The sequence below is a fragment of the Thunnus maccoyii genome, chromosome 17 (genome assembly GCF_910596095.1).
Source record: "Thunnus maccoyii chromosome 17, fThuMac1.1, whole genome shotgun sequence".
Taxonomy (NCBI): domain Eukaryota; kingdom Metazoa; phylum Chordata; class Actinopteri; order Scombriformes; family Scombridae; genus Thunnus; species Thunnus maccoyii.
Genome location: NC_056549.1, coordinates 8,813,836 through 8,827,299, shown reverse-complemented (window position 1 = coordinate 8,827,299; position 13,464 = coordinate 8,813,836).

Here is a 13,464-nt window from a genome sequence, read left to right as displayed (position 1 = left end):
AAAGATCAAGTGAAACTGCAGCTGCTTTGCTGTCTCTGCAAAGCTGTGATAATAATTGTGTGTGTGGTTTTTGTCTGTACGGTGTGGTTGGGAGAACACTGCATGAGTCTGAGAAAGAGAAGAAAGAACCATGAATGCAGAGTTTTACTACTTATGTCAGTAGTGTGGTATCATTTCACCTATAATGCTTTACTCCATAAAGGGAAAGAAATGTCCTCCAATATAAGCAGAAGCAGTGAAATTTTGGGCATACTATACCATCCACTGACAGATGCATACCTATCAGCCTATCCCAGATCCTCTCAAGGTCAAAGGGAATTTTCAGTGTAAGGCAATACAATCCACCAAGCTGTTCCAGGGTCTGTATAATATGGCAGTCATATCATGCTGAGTTAGCCTTTAAAGCCGACCGCCAGTACTTTCTTAGAGTGAGTGATGAGAGACCACAGTCAAAAGCATATGTAATGGCAGAGTCAGCTGAAGTCAGTCTTTCCTGTTATTGCTTCATATACTATATAATATAAATTTCACATAAACAATCATTATCTCCACCCAGATACATTTCCCTGCATCTGGGAACACATGCGAGCCCTTTAGGATCAAACCCACCGCAGGTTTCTCTTTGTTTCATACCTCACAGTCTAATTAACTGTTGTCCAGATAAACAAGAAAGAAAACAAGAAAATGCTGATTGGATTGCATATTCCCATAAAGAATAGTGTCAGACTGAATTTGTATCCATTAAATCAATTTTTGAAAAAGCATTAAAAACAAAATCTTATCACATAAAGTAGCAGTTTCCCATTAAAACTATTCACTTTCACAATAAACCACAAAACACAATGTCCTTCTTGTCGGTGAAATTCTTTTGGTGTAGCACTTTACTTTAACCCCATTTACTGATTTCTCCAAGGGCTTTCAGCCACATTTCATGGCTTTTATCAGTGGATATTTGCTCAGTTGTCATAGAGAGTGAAGAAGGACTTTTAAAATAAATAGTTTCTTCAGTTGTAAATAGAAATCGTGTAATAAGTGCTTCAATAATACACGCAATAATACTTCATATTTCATGTTTATATTATCAAACATCCATCTTCTTATCTAATATTTCAGTTGGTCACAAATACATTAATAAATACTTAAAATTGTCTTCATATCTGCTTACAACCACATTATAGTATTTTATAAACCATTTCCTACCTGTTTATATACTCCTGCTAAATGCTAAATATGGGGCTTTTTATGGTCCACACTGGTAAAAGTTCACACAATTATTTTTATACAGACATACACAAATTTACCACAAGATTAGACAAGCAAAACAATTAAAGGGCAACAAATGTGCTATAGAACTATCTTTTCCTTTTTACCTTTTTGCTGGGAGACCGTATTCAGTCTCTGAATAGGACGCCTATAAAGGAGCGTTCTGTTATCCGGTTTATTGATGCTAAGAGGGAGGGGCATTTGGAGGTATCATTGGTTCATGTAGATGCTTTAACCCCAATAAGACTGGAGCCTGAACAAGACCCAGCAGACAGGACATCACATGTTCATGTAAACGCTGCTATTGACTTTGTCATAACGGATACACAAGAGGCGTGTGTGCAGTTATATACTGTCAAGGCTCTGTTTCAGTTTTACCACTGACATTTATTGACATAACTGACACATGGTTGTTGTTTTGGCTCTGCTAACCAGCACACTGGATTTGAAATGAAACACTGACTATAAGGTTAATGTGCCAACGTTCAGCTTTAATTTGCGGTTGTGCCTTAATTGAGGTCTTCATCTAGTTTAAAGACGTGGTCAGTTGGATTAAAGTGATGTAGCAATCAACTGTTTGACCATAAAAAGCTTGTTTGTTGCATTTTTTTGTATGTTTGACGTACGTTGGTTACCACTGGTAATGATGTGTAACACCCTCAAACACCCTTACAGATGGAAAGTCAGCCCTCATAGTCATCATTCCATTTGCAAAATGCTGGATTTAAGTCGAAAAAAAAGAAGTCACATGGGGATAAATAAAATTAAATTATCTCAGTTAACTAATGGTAGACACAAAAGGTGTTTAGAATTTTCATTTAATTATATTGAAATAAATATAACAGCTGTATAGCAAGTAAACAACAATATAACTTCAATAGACAACTTGTGCATATAAACTAACCAGGCGGATTAGCATGATAAAATAAAGAAAGAAAATAATAATAATTAAATGAAAACCTTGTGAAGCTTACAGGTGTTATAAGAGCTGTTTTGTTCATACATTTAGCTGTAGATGAAACGTAGTGTTTGATGTATATACTCAGCTCAAAAGGGCTTCTTCTTCGTAAATTCTGACTTATGAATGTAAAATTTGCTTTAAAAGGTAAATTAAATGCAAGGATTCCTTCATAAATCCAAACAACACAATTTTCTAGTAATGTAAGCTGAAGGTAGATGAGATAAGCAACGGTTTTTGTCCCCGGAGCTGTGTTGAATGTAGGCCAGACCAAAACTAATGCAACTGTTTCTCTGGGTTCTCCACAAAAAAGTACAATTCACATTAACATCACGTTTGTCTTTGTTAGTCAAGATAAACTTGAGGCAACAAACCAAACTCTGTCCCAGTATATTTCCACAAGAAAATTGGACCATTTGAATACGACAGAAGTTGTACTCATAATACACTATCTTGCTGAGAGAACTGACAGATCAAGCTGTTTCAATTGCACAAAACAATAGATAGTGATTTCCATTTGCCTTATAATATTAAAAAACTGAAACAAGACCTGAGGGGACAACATAAAAAACTCGATACATAATACATAAAAATTCATGCAGGGAAACGTGGATCTTATAATGTTAAATAAATCCAACATAGTTGTAAAGTTGACCATCTTGTTTAAAAAGTTTGACTAACCAATAAAATATTATTACTGAACCATTGATTAAAAAGGAAAGAATAGATTTGTTTTCCCTTAGAATGTCTCTATTATTCATGATTAAAAAATAAAACTGTGAGAGGAAAAAAATTATCTTTTAAATGAATGACCACACAAGCAGAATAGTTCATGAAATAATGAGACTTTGAATTAAATTTAGTCAATATTATAATTGCATTATAAAATAAACCTGAATTGCATTAACATACCATTTGGAGAATGTTTTTTTTTTTATTAGATTATGTAAAGTTGTATATTATTTATATATTATAAAAAAGAAAGAAAAGAAAATAACTGGTCATACATGTATTTTGTCTGCATTCTTCCTCCGATTCAAAATAAACTATAATTTATTCTAATCAATCTTGTCTTCTCTGTACTATCTAAACCACTATGACTACTCTTCCGTCATGCTAAAGAGTTATTAACAGGAAAGACCTTGTTGAGCAAAGCTTGAGCCTGAAATGGGTATTAGAGGAGAAATAAGGGTTTTAACACACCAAGTGTAAGCGGCTAATCCATCCATTTTTCTGCTGTGTGCCTATAGCTTCTCCAAGCTTCTCAATTAACCTACACAAGTCTGTTTGTTGGTGTTGTGTTTCAAGGCAGTTAACGAGGTTCAGCAACCTGTTACGTTTCTCCTCACTCGTAAGCACCTGCCAAGATGCTTTTTCCTATTTATTCATTTGCCTGAGTTGTCTGGAAGATGATTAATCCTGTTAATTCTCCACAAGTTGAAGTGTTTAGTTTGCAATGCCGACTTCAGTTTTTTTTCTGCTTGGACCACCGCCAAGCGTAGAGATGGAAGGAGAGCTTGTGGGACGAATAGATGGAGTGTGCTGTCGTTAACCTTTAGATGTAATGCGTTGCAGAGTGAAGAATATTTCCGCAATTTTTTCCTGAAATTTTAAAGGTCACATTGTCAGCAGCGAAGGCTTTACATCCTTGCTTTACAGACAGCTTTCTTCCAAAAGGGGCGTAAAGGTGGAAGTCTAAGAAAAACTGCTGTTGACCTGCAGAGCTAGAATCCCCACAAAAAGGCTCCTAAAATTAGTCAAGTATTCACCATTGAACAGCATTACACTGTCATAAAGCTTGCAGTATTATCATTTACAGTATAATGAAGTGATGTAAGAGTTTTTGTACAGGTTTTTTTCCCTATCTTTACTCAACAGCTTGGTCTTTTAATTTGAGAGCATGAGTAATTGATTTGCATGTTCAGATTTCGTAATTCTTTCCCTGAAAACCCTGCCCTTGCACTCAAATAGCGCCTGCTTGCATGCAGATTTGCTGTGCTTCTGCTCAAAAATGTGTGTTTGCACTCAGGTAAATTGTTGCTTGCAGAGATTTCCTGCTCCAGCTTCAGCCCTTCTCCTCGCACTCAGGCTGCTTCTCTGCTCTGCTCTCGGATTTTTTTGTGCAACAACCCTGTCGAAATTCTCCAACAAGTAGAAGGCCAGGTGTAGTGTTGACTAGGGATGGGAACTGTTAAGATCTTATTGATACGGGTGCCATTATCGATTATGCTTATTGGTCCGATTCTTTATCAATTCCTTTATCGATTCCTGCTCATTTTTCTGTGTGGAAAAAAAGTAGGCCTACACAGGGTTTCAGTGTCAACGCAACTGTTTTATTATCGCCACTGTTTATCAATGGTCTTGCATGCTGATGAATATATGAAACCTAACTGGTAGATAAGATAAATAGTCCGCAACCAAAGGTTAACTGCATTAATTAATGAATTGATTAATTTGAAAGCATCTTACGGTCTTCTGCCTGCATGAGAATAACAAAATGAAGGGGAGGGGGAGCGCTCTTCTGTGTTAACATCATATCTCCAGCAGTGGAGGGCAGCCTCTCTGCTGCATCATTAGCACAGGGGAAAGCAATCATTGTCCAAGACGATGAACGGTCGCAGGGTATTTGTGGTGAAACAGACTGAGCACGGATTTATTTTCTTCTTATTTTCTATTCTCTTCTTTTTCTCACCTCAGAGTTGGTTTAAGTTGTTTAATACTGCAGTGTGTGTTGGTCAGCCGGTCTCGTTTGTTACTGCTGATCTCTGCTAACGTTAGTCTCTGAGTGACGGCGTCTAAAGTTCACAGTGTACTTCATGTTCGTCTTGCAAAGGTAATTATTTACTCAATTAATCAAAAAATGCTTGCAACCGCTGCCTGTTTTGAAGATGAATTACAAGATAACCGAAGAGCGTGTGTGCTCTGTAAACAGTCTGGAGGCTGCAATGTTTTCACAGTTTGGTTCTGCCTTTTTCATTCCATCAACATCACATGCCTGGGCATCGATAAGAGGAACTGATAAGCTCGGAGGCAAATAATTCCAGTGAAGTGGACAATTTGGAATCAGTTCTCAACTGGAACTGGTTCTTGATTCCCATCCTTAGTGTTGACCAATGAAATGATCCCTGCCTCCTTGCGGGCGTGTTCATTTTACCTCTTAGAGCGTCCCATTCGGGCAGTCACTCTTTAAATGGGTTCATCCACTCCTGCCCTTCAGGACTTTATTAAATGTACTTCCCTTGCTTTCTTGTACAACTTCTGGAACAGGTCCCTGGACAGTTAATATATATACCAGCGCCCTTTTTCTTTTACTATAATAGCTACATATAATAGTAGCCGTATAGCACACCAGCATCCCATCAGTGTGCTAGAGGAGAAAACAACGTTACCTTCATGACTCAGGAGCGAGAGTCTAGTGGGAGTCGTTTTTATTTTAAAGGTGATATATTTTCCTTCAAATTGAATTGATTAAGTCATATTTGCGGCACATTATGTGAACACTGCTGCTAGGCAACTAACAACAAAATGGATGCCGCTGTGTCTCTTTTTTTTTTAATCCCTATTTCATTGTTTAGGAATGGGAAAAGTTCCAACAGCAAAAGTAACCAGCTAACACATTAAGGCAGCAGAAAACAAAAGTAACTTTAAATAAGCAACAGTAAACAGCATCTGAGGAGAAGGAAGACACCTGATATAACTGCACAATACACAACCTCACCAATTGCGTTTTACAAATGTAGTAGCTCATTGAAGTTAATTTTGTTTTCTACTGTCTTAATGTGTTTGCTGGTTACTTTTGTTGTTCTGAGAACAGACGTTTCACAAGCGCACAGAAGCAGCCTGTTTGTGAGGAGAAGGGCTAAAGCTGGAGCAGGAAATCTGTGCAAGCAACAATATATCTGAGTGCAAGCATACAGTTTGTGCAGAAGCAGAGCAAATTTGCACGCAAGCAGGGGCTATTTGAGTGCAAGGGAAGGGTTTTGAGGCAAAGGATTACAATATCTGAACGTGAAATCAATAACTGATGCTCTCAAATTGAAAGATCACGCTCCTGAATAAAGGTAGCAAAAAGCCTAATATTTTGTTGCATCCTTCAGTCTGCCTCAGTTATTTCCACTAGTGACCTCCAGCAACCAAAAGAAAGGAGGTGTAACCTCGTTGTATTCTGTTACTGTATACTGCATCTGTAGAGATCTCAAAAAATCAGTAGTCTTTGTCAAACTGAACTTAAAAATTAAAATAAGCGAAACAAACTTAAGAAATTAAATCCAACCAATGTTTAGTTATACTGATAAGCATTATTGTTTGTTTTTTAAGTATTTTATAAATCTACTTTTAGTCTGATGCCATGTGTTCCACACGGATGATTTATCACGCATGTATAAAATACTTGAGATACTTGTCGTAAAGGACACATACTGGTTACAAACCTCAATCATGTAACTGTCATCAAATAATACAATTCTGGAGAATTTAATTAGTGCATGCTGAGAACAATGCAAAAAAGCTAATAATGTTTTTAACCAACTTGAGACTATAGTGTGTAACTTTTGCTAAACAACAGCCACTGTGGTCCCAAGTGACACCAATGGTAAATGCTAAAACACAGTATATCAATATACAAGTAGAGTCAACACATCAGTGAACTGTAACACAGCGGTAACACAACAGTAGCCAACATTAGTAACCATACACTACTGGTCATACCAGATTAAAAAATGCTGTAGCAGCAACACCTCAGTGTGTACTGAGGTGAGCAAGAGTGTGTTTTATTTCATATTAATTCATCTTTACATTTGTAAGAGGAAGAATTTCTTCTTTCAAAAGTTACATAGTCTCACTTTAGTTTTATGACTTAAGAGAATAATAATTTGTTTCAATTAACTAACCATGTCTGGTTACATTACTCTACATGATCAACAATATTTTACAATACTTCAAAATACTGAAATTATGATTATTAAGTGTTACAATGGTTCTAAATGTGATAACTTGATGATTTAAGTTGACCTGATTTGAAATTGACAAACTTAACTAATCACATTGAGTTCATGATAAAAGATGAGTGGATTTCATTAGACTGATAATGCTTAAGAATATGTTCCGTGAACAACATAAGCTATAAAGAAAGTACTTTTTACTACTCCTTTTAAAGCAAAGCAGTGTCAACTCGCAACCCCTTATCAAGTAAAGAGTGATGCTTCCTTCTCAGATTGTTTAAATAGTTATAGAAGAAGTCTACTAATTTGTATAAAAGAAATATGAGGAATTCTGTCCTGTTTTGGTAATTATCATGTGTCCCCTCTGATTAATCTTGCAACCCCTTGGGGTGTCCTAACCGCAGGTTGGGAACCACTGATATAGACGTCTGTAAGCCCTATAGAGTTCATGTGGACCTTTAAGCTCAATAAGAATATAGAAACACAAAATCATCATATTCCCTGCATTAGAAAGCAGCTGTCACCATTCATGTGTAAAATTCAGAAAAGGTTTTCTCCAAAGTGAAAATATGAGTAGCTGAATATACGAAATATATAGGAATGATCTCTGCATAAGAAGTTATCCTGATACAGCCATTACTATAATACTGTATTCTGCATGTGCATATCTATTTTTCTCTGTGTAGTGATCATGGCTTGAGGTGCTGGCAATATGGTGGTAAAAAATAGGATGTCACATGCCTCTCTCTCTCTCTCTCTCTCCGTCTGTCTCTGTGGGATCAGAACTCGTTTTATATGTTGGACTTTCTGCAGAAGCCCGCACTGATGAAGGGCCTCGCACAGAGCAATGCAGAAATAAATAGGCGAGACCAATGTAGGACTGTCTGCCGATTGATTTTCAGAGGCGATCCTTGTATCATCCTTGGCTCTGATATCCTATCTGTCTCAGTGTCAGCCCCCAGATACCCATCTGAGATGAAAAACCCAGACACAGTGCCATGTAATAGTGCTTTGAACCTGGGGCACTGGGGCTTTTCAATCACACTCCAGATGGAAAGAATGCCCTTGCACAAAGCAAAGAAGCGTCAGCATTATTTATCCCCTCACCAATGTTTCATGCCTTTGGAATTGAAAAATAAATGGACACGTTTTTGTGGTATTTCTTTAATATGAAATCACATCGCCGCAGTGTGTTGAGAGAGGTGCTTTTGAAGTAACAAGGTGAACTTTTTTAGTGGGTTTTTTGGGGGGCTTTTTGTATTTTTTGGAAGAAATTCTCAGAACTTCACCTTGATGGCTGTAGTTTCACAGGAGAGTTTCAGTCATTGTTGAGTTTTTATTTTCACGTTTCAGCTCGGCTCTGAAAACAGATCAGTCACTGCGGCGCTGTTTGTGACAACTGAGAATAGAGCAATCTTCCCTAAATGTCATTAAAGTGCTAGTTCTGTAGGGGAAAATCGCATTTCTTCCTGATCAAAATGCAGGCCAGACACGATGTAACCACTTACACTGTCAATGGGATAACAGCTTAAATTAAAGTTAAAGTGAGCGCCAACAAATTAACTTACATTTAATGTGCATTCATAGCCAACAAAATTACTTCTATAGAGGCCACTATAGAAAATGGAGTGCTGCAACAACAAAGTACTGAATCACGGAAAGAGCAAATCATTAAACCCTTTCCTTTCAGTCAATCTGTATATGTGTTTCTTTATTGGCCCAGATTGCAGTATAGTCAGGGCGTGACGGTTCAGCCTTGCCTCACTCCCCACTGTAACTTTGAAGTCGGGTCAGGAATACTTGTCCGTGTTTGGCTGGATAGCAACAAAATATTGCTTCGCCTCCCAGTGTCTTAACTTTCAGAGACATTTGGAATCGGAGAGCACTGTGCCCCCTGCCACTAGTCTAATGCGGGGCCATGTGGACTGATTTTGTGGGAGATCTTTGAAATGGTAATAAGGTTGAGGGAAGCCTCATCTCTCTCTCTGAGAGGGCAAAGGAAGAGGGTGGGGAGGGGAGCGCGTCGGAAGCAGCGCTCTAGGTCACAGAGATGTAATGATGGACTGGGATGAGCTGGGGTTTGCCGGAGGATTACCGTCTGTCTTCGTAGCTAGCGCAGCTCTCCAAGGCCAATGTTTCAATCCCCACAGAGCAGATTTGCTCCCACTGCCAATATGAAAATAGAAGGCAGCATGTGTACTAAACAAAAAAAAAAAAAAGCACTTGGTGTGATGGGTTGTGTGTGTGCAGCAAAATCCACAGGCCAAGAGACAGCAAACAATGTACTATTTTCATCTCTGTGGTGATGCTTAAGCTATTGCATCAACTCTGACCTGCATTCGTAATATGAGAGATAAAAAAACGGTATTAACATTTGATAGACGTTGTCATTTAATCATGGCTGAAATAGATTCTTGTTTTTGTATTTAAAGGGTCCGACCCCCTAAATTACTATAAAAAATATTATTTGCAGTTAGCCTTAATGGTATCTTGCATAGTTTCAGTTTATTGGCAAAGCTTTTTGGATATCCACTGCTAAAACACTTTTTTACAAACCCAATACAAAGGAAGGGAACAATCTCTTATCCACTGAGCTCACAAGAAAATTCTTGTTTCATACACCTTGGGTCACAATTTCTATCAGCTATAACAATGTTTTTCTCACCAAAGTAATAACTGCGTTTGCAAATGTGGTGCTTCAGTGGGGGAAGGAACACAAGAGATTTGAGACCTGGTTTAAACAAACCAACAGTTTAGCCAGATTATCTGAACCATTTTACTGTGATTCACAAAAATGGAAACACAGTACAAGTGAAAGGAAGTGCACATGAAATGTCGGCATGTAAAAGTATGCAGGTAAAATGTTTAACCAGGGTCCTGTATGATCATCTGATGGCTCATGTTTCTTGGACTTTTAAAACTTGAAATGTTTTCATTTTCATAGATTTAATAGATTTTTCAATGGGGGTGAAGGAGGAGACCTTATTTTAAGAATTTTTAATGAGGCTATTGATCTTTTTTGAGGAAAAACCTTATCAGACACTTACAAGAAGAGGATTTTTATGTCTGAAAAAAATGTCTGGAGGGGATCTTTGACATGTCCAGTGCATTTTTATTATTACTGATAGGAATGATGTCCAAAATTACAAAAACAAAGACCTAAATTGTAATAAACTGGAAATGTCCTTGATAAGACTCTAATGAGGACAACTAACAGGTGAAAATTACAAATAATTTCATAGATTCGTAGTCACTATGCACTTTGCTCACCTTATTTCTAACTTAAACTTCTGCGTCACCATTCAAATGCATCTCAGTACGTGAACACATCACCGCTGTTAATGGTGTGATGTGCGTTGATTCTGACGGTTCAGACATAAATTCTGTCAGTTGCTGGTTCAACTTGTTATTTTCAGTTCACTACAAAACCTGGTCAATACAAACACGGTTTATCTGGCCAGCAGCCACCTATTTGAAACTGAGTTATAACATCATGGCTCTTTCTGTAGCTTTCACTGTCTTTTAATGAGCTTTGAGCTTTAAATTATCATACTGTGAATAACGAATGAGCTGAAAACAGTGCTTTCACTCACTATGGGACGCTAAATTGCTAACGTCACAGAATTGTTCAGTGATGATGACTGACAATTTCAACATTTAGCCAAAAGATTCTTTCATGCATTTGTTGAAGACGTCTAGTGGACAGTTTTCAACAGATTATTTTCAAATGAAAGTAGAAAATGCCAAAAACTGTTTGTTCTGTAATCTGTAGATTATCCTGATTTACCAGTACATTGCGTTTAGAAAAAACAATTTACTGCTTAGTTTTTCATATACTTTTTTAATGTAAATTCTATTCCCCTATTTGGTCTAAAGCAGCAACCCAATCGCCAGAATAAAACATTGGCTTTGTACATTCCTGCAAACCACGGATACGTTGATCATGATCAACACTGCATTAAATGGCCATTATCAGTTGAATACTTGTGTTTTATGATGTGACAACACTGTGGTTAAGGTCTGGTTAGGTTGAGGCACAAAAACCACTTAGTTAGGGTAAGGAAAAGATCATGGTTTGGGTTAAAATACCCAGTTTTGCCGCCAGAAAAACGGCTGCAAATGTCCCAACGTCATGCTAAAAATACCCAGTTTTGTCAGTTGAAACATGAAGCGGGCAGTGGTCTCAAACAGTGGTCTTTGCTTTTCTAACTTTCTTTCATTTAAGTCTCTAGCCAACTACACAACCCCTCCTCCTCCTCATAAGAAAGTCAGCTCATATAGATGTCATCTGAACTACGTCACTTTCCCTGTGCTACGTATTGTAGAAATGTTGATATGCTACATATTAAACGTATTGAAACACAGAGATAAAATGTATTTGTGGTTTGCAGAAACATACAATGCCAACATTTTATTCTTGCTACTGGGCTGAAAGCAGTCCCTAAACTGACCCTTTCACCTGAGCTGAACACGTTTAGCTGAACTGAACTGAAACCTGACATCAACAGCTGTGAATGCTGTAGAGCAGCAGGTCTCCTATTTATTACTGTGTGTAGACAATCTCAGATGTAGCTGAACCTTTGACCAACACGTGGTCTCAGCGGGATGAGCAGACAAGATGAAGAGGTTGTCAGTTGTCTTATAGAAATGGCAATCTTCTTCACCTTTCCCCCTGCTCACTCCTTAAGAATCTGGAAGCCATCACTGCTCCTTCATATCTCATATCTGGCTAGATATGAAGTGAGCTCACATTATAAATATCTCCATTCTGTTTGATTGCCCTCCAAATAAGTCACACTGTTCAAACAAGCAGAGAGCACTGCTCCACTGCCTCCCATTGTCTGGCTCTGAGCTATTGACGCTGCAGTTGACGATTTATTTTAGGCACCTTTCCCAAGTGACCGATAAGCATTGTGATGGATGCATGATTTTACTGTGCCAAAATGGCTTTATCTCTCCCCTCCAAGCTACAATCTCAACCGAGCTGATGAGCTGTGCTTATTCTCTCCCTTCAGACTTTTTTTTTTTCTCTCACTCCCTTTTTTCTCATCTCTCAGATGGCAACCACTGTGAGCCTTATCCTCCAAAGAACCCATCTCACCAGGAACAAATGTATTCTATTATTTACTGATTTAGTTATCTATGCACTTTGTGGCTTCTCCTATTCTTTCCAGTTTATTTACTTGTGTTTATATGTGTATGTCTTGAGTGTTTGTCAGGGCTTGCATGTTGCTGTGCAGAGGACTTTACAAGCATATGCATCTGTACATGTGTCTGTGCAGCCTTCACAGCATCTGAACAGTGAGGAAAACCATGATTGCGTTTTCTCCCTAATGCTGTTTCACATTGTTATTCTACGCTCTAGATGCAATATCCTGCTATTTAGAAACCTAACTATCAATCATCTCAATTATTGCTGGCAAACTTCAAAGCTCTTTCGACTTGCTACTCATTTTCTTTCTATTAGTAACACTCAAGTGGATAGAAATACAAAAGAGCAGAAATTACAAGAAGTCATGTGTATGCGTGTGGTGTGTGTGTGTGCGTGTGTGTGTGTGTCTGCGGCAGTGTGTATAGATGTGTGAATCTGGAGATGAAAGTTAGCAGGAAAGTGACACAAAATGTCTTCACTCAAGCTGAAAGGTAGAGCGTGACGTCTTTTTCACTCTGCTTGATGTTTAATTAATTAATGTGAATTCTGACAAGCATTCACACTTTTATTCTTCAAAGCTTTATTTATTAGTGTGAATGCTGTAATATTCACACTTTTGTTCTTCAAATCCTTATTATTATTCTTCCGTCCGTTTTTTTGATCGCTAACTACTTCTGCACACTTTCAGCTACAGAAACCATGCAAATATCAAAATGTTCAAGTCTTCAAGGTCATTTATGCTATGACTGTTTTCTTCTTTCTAGCATATTCCAGTGATTTTATATAATTTTCAAAACAAAACAATACACAATGTGTTCCTTGGACAACACCGATTCGGCTCATATAGGCCACGCCCATTTGCACCTGAAAAAAACTTCGGCCATTTGGGATTTTCTGTTGGCACATATTTCATTCAGTCTTTACCAAATTTGATACATGACAAGTTATTTTAGTTATTTTCTATTTAGATAACCCCGAATAAAACTTATGAGTTTGTTTTTGGGTATCACTTACTGTTTCTCTGTAATTGGTTACCAAACTTTTGAAGGCGTGGCTTAATGCACTTATCAGGCCATAACTCTTCAATGCTAAATTCGATTGCAGCTGAATCTGGGAATGTTGTACATACGGCCACACTGCAGGAGTATTTA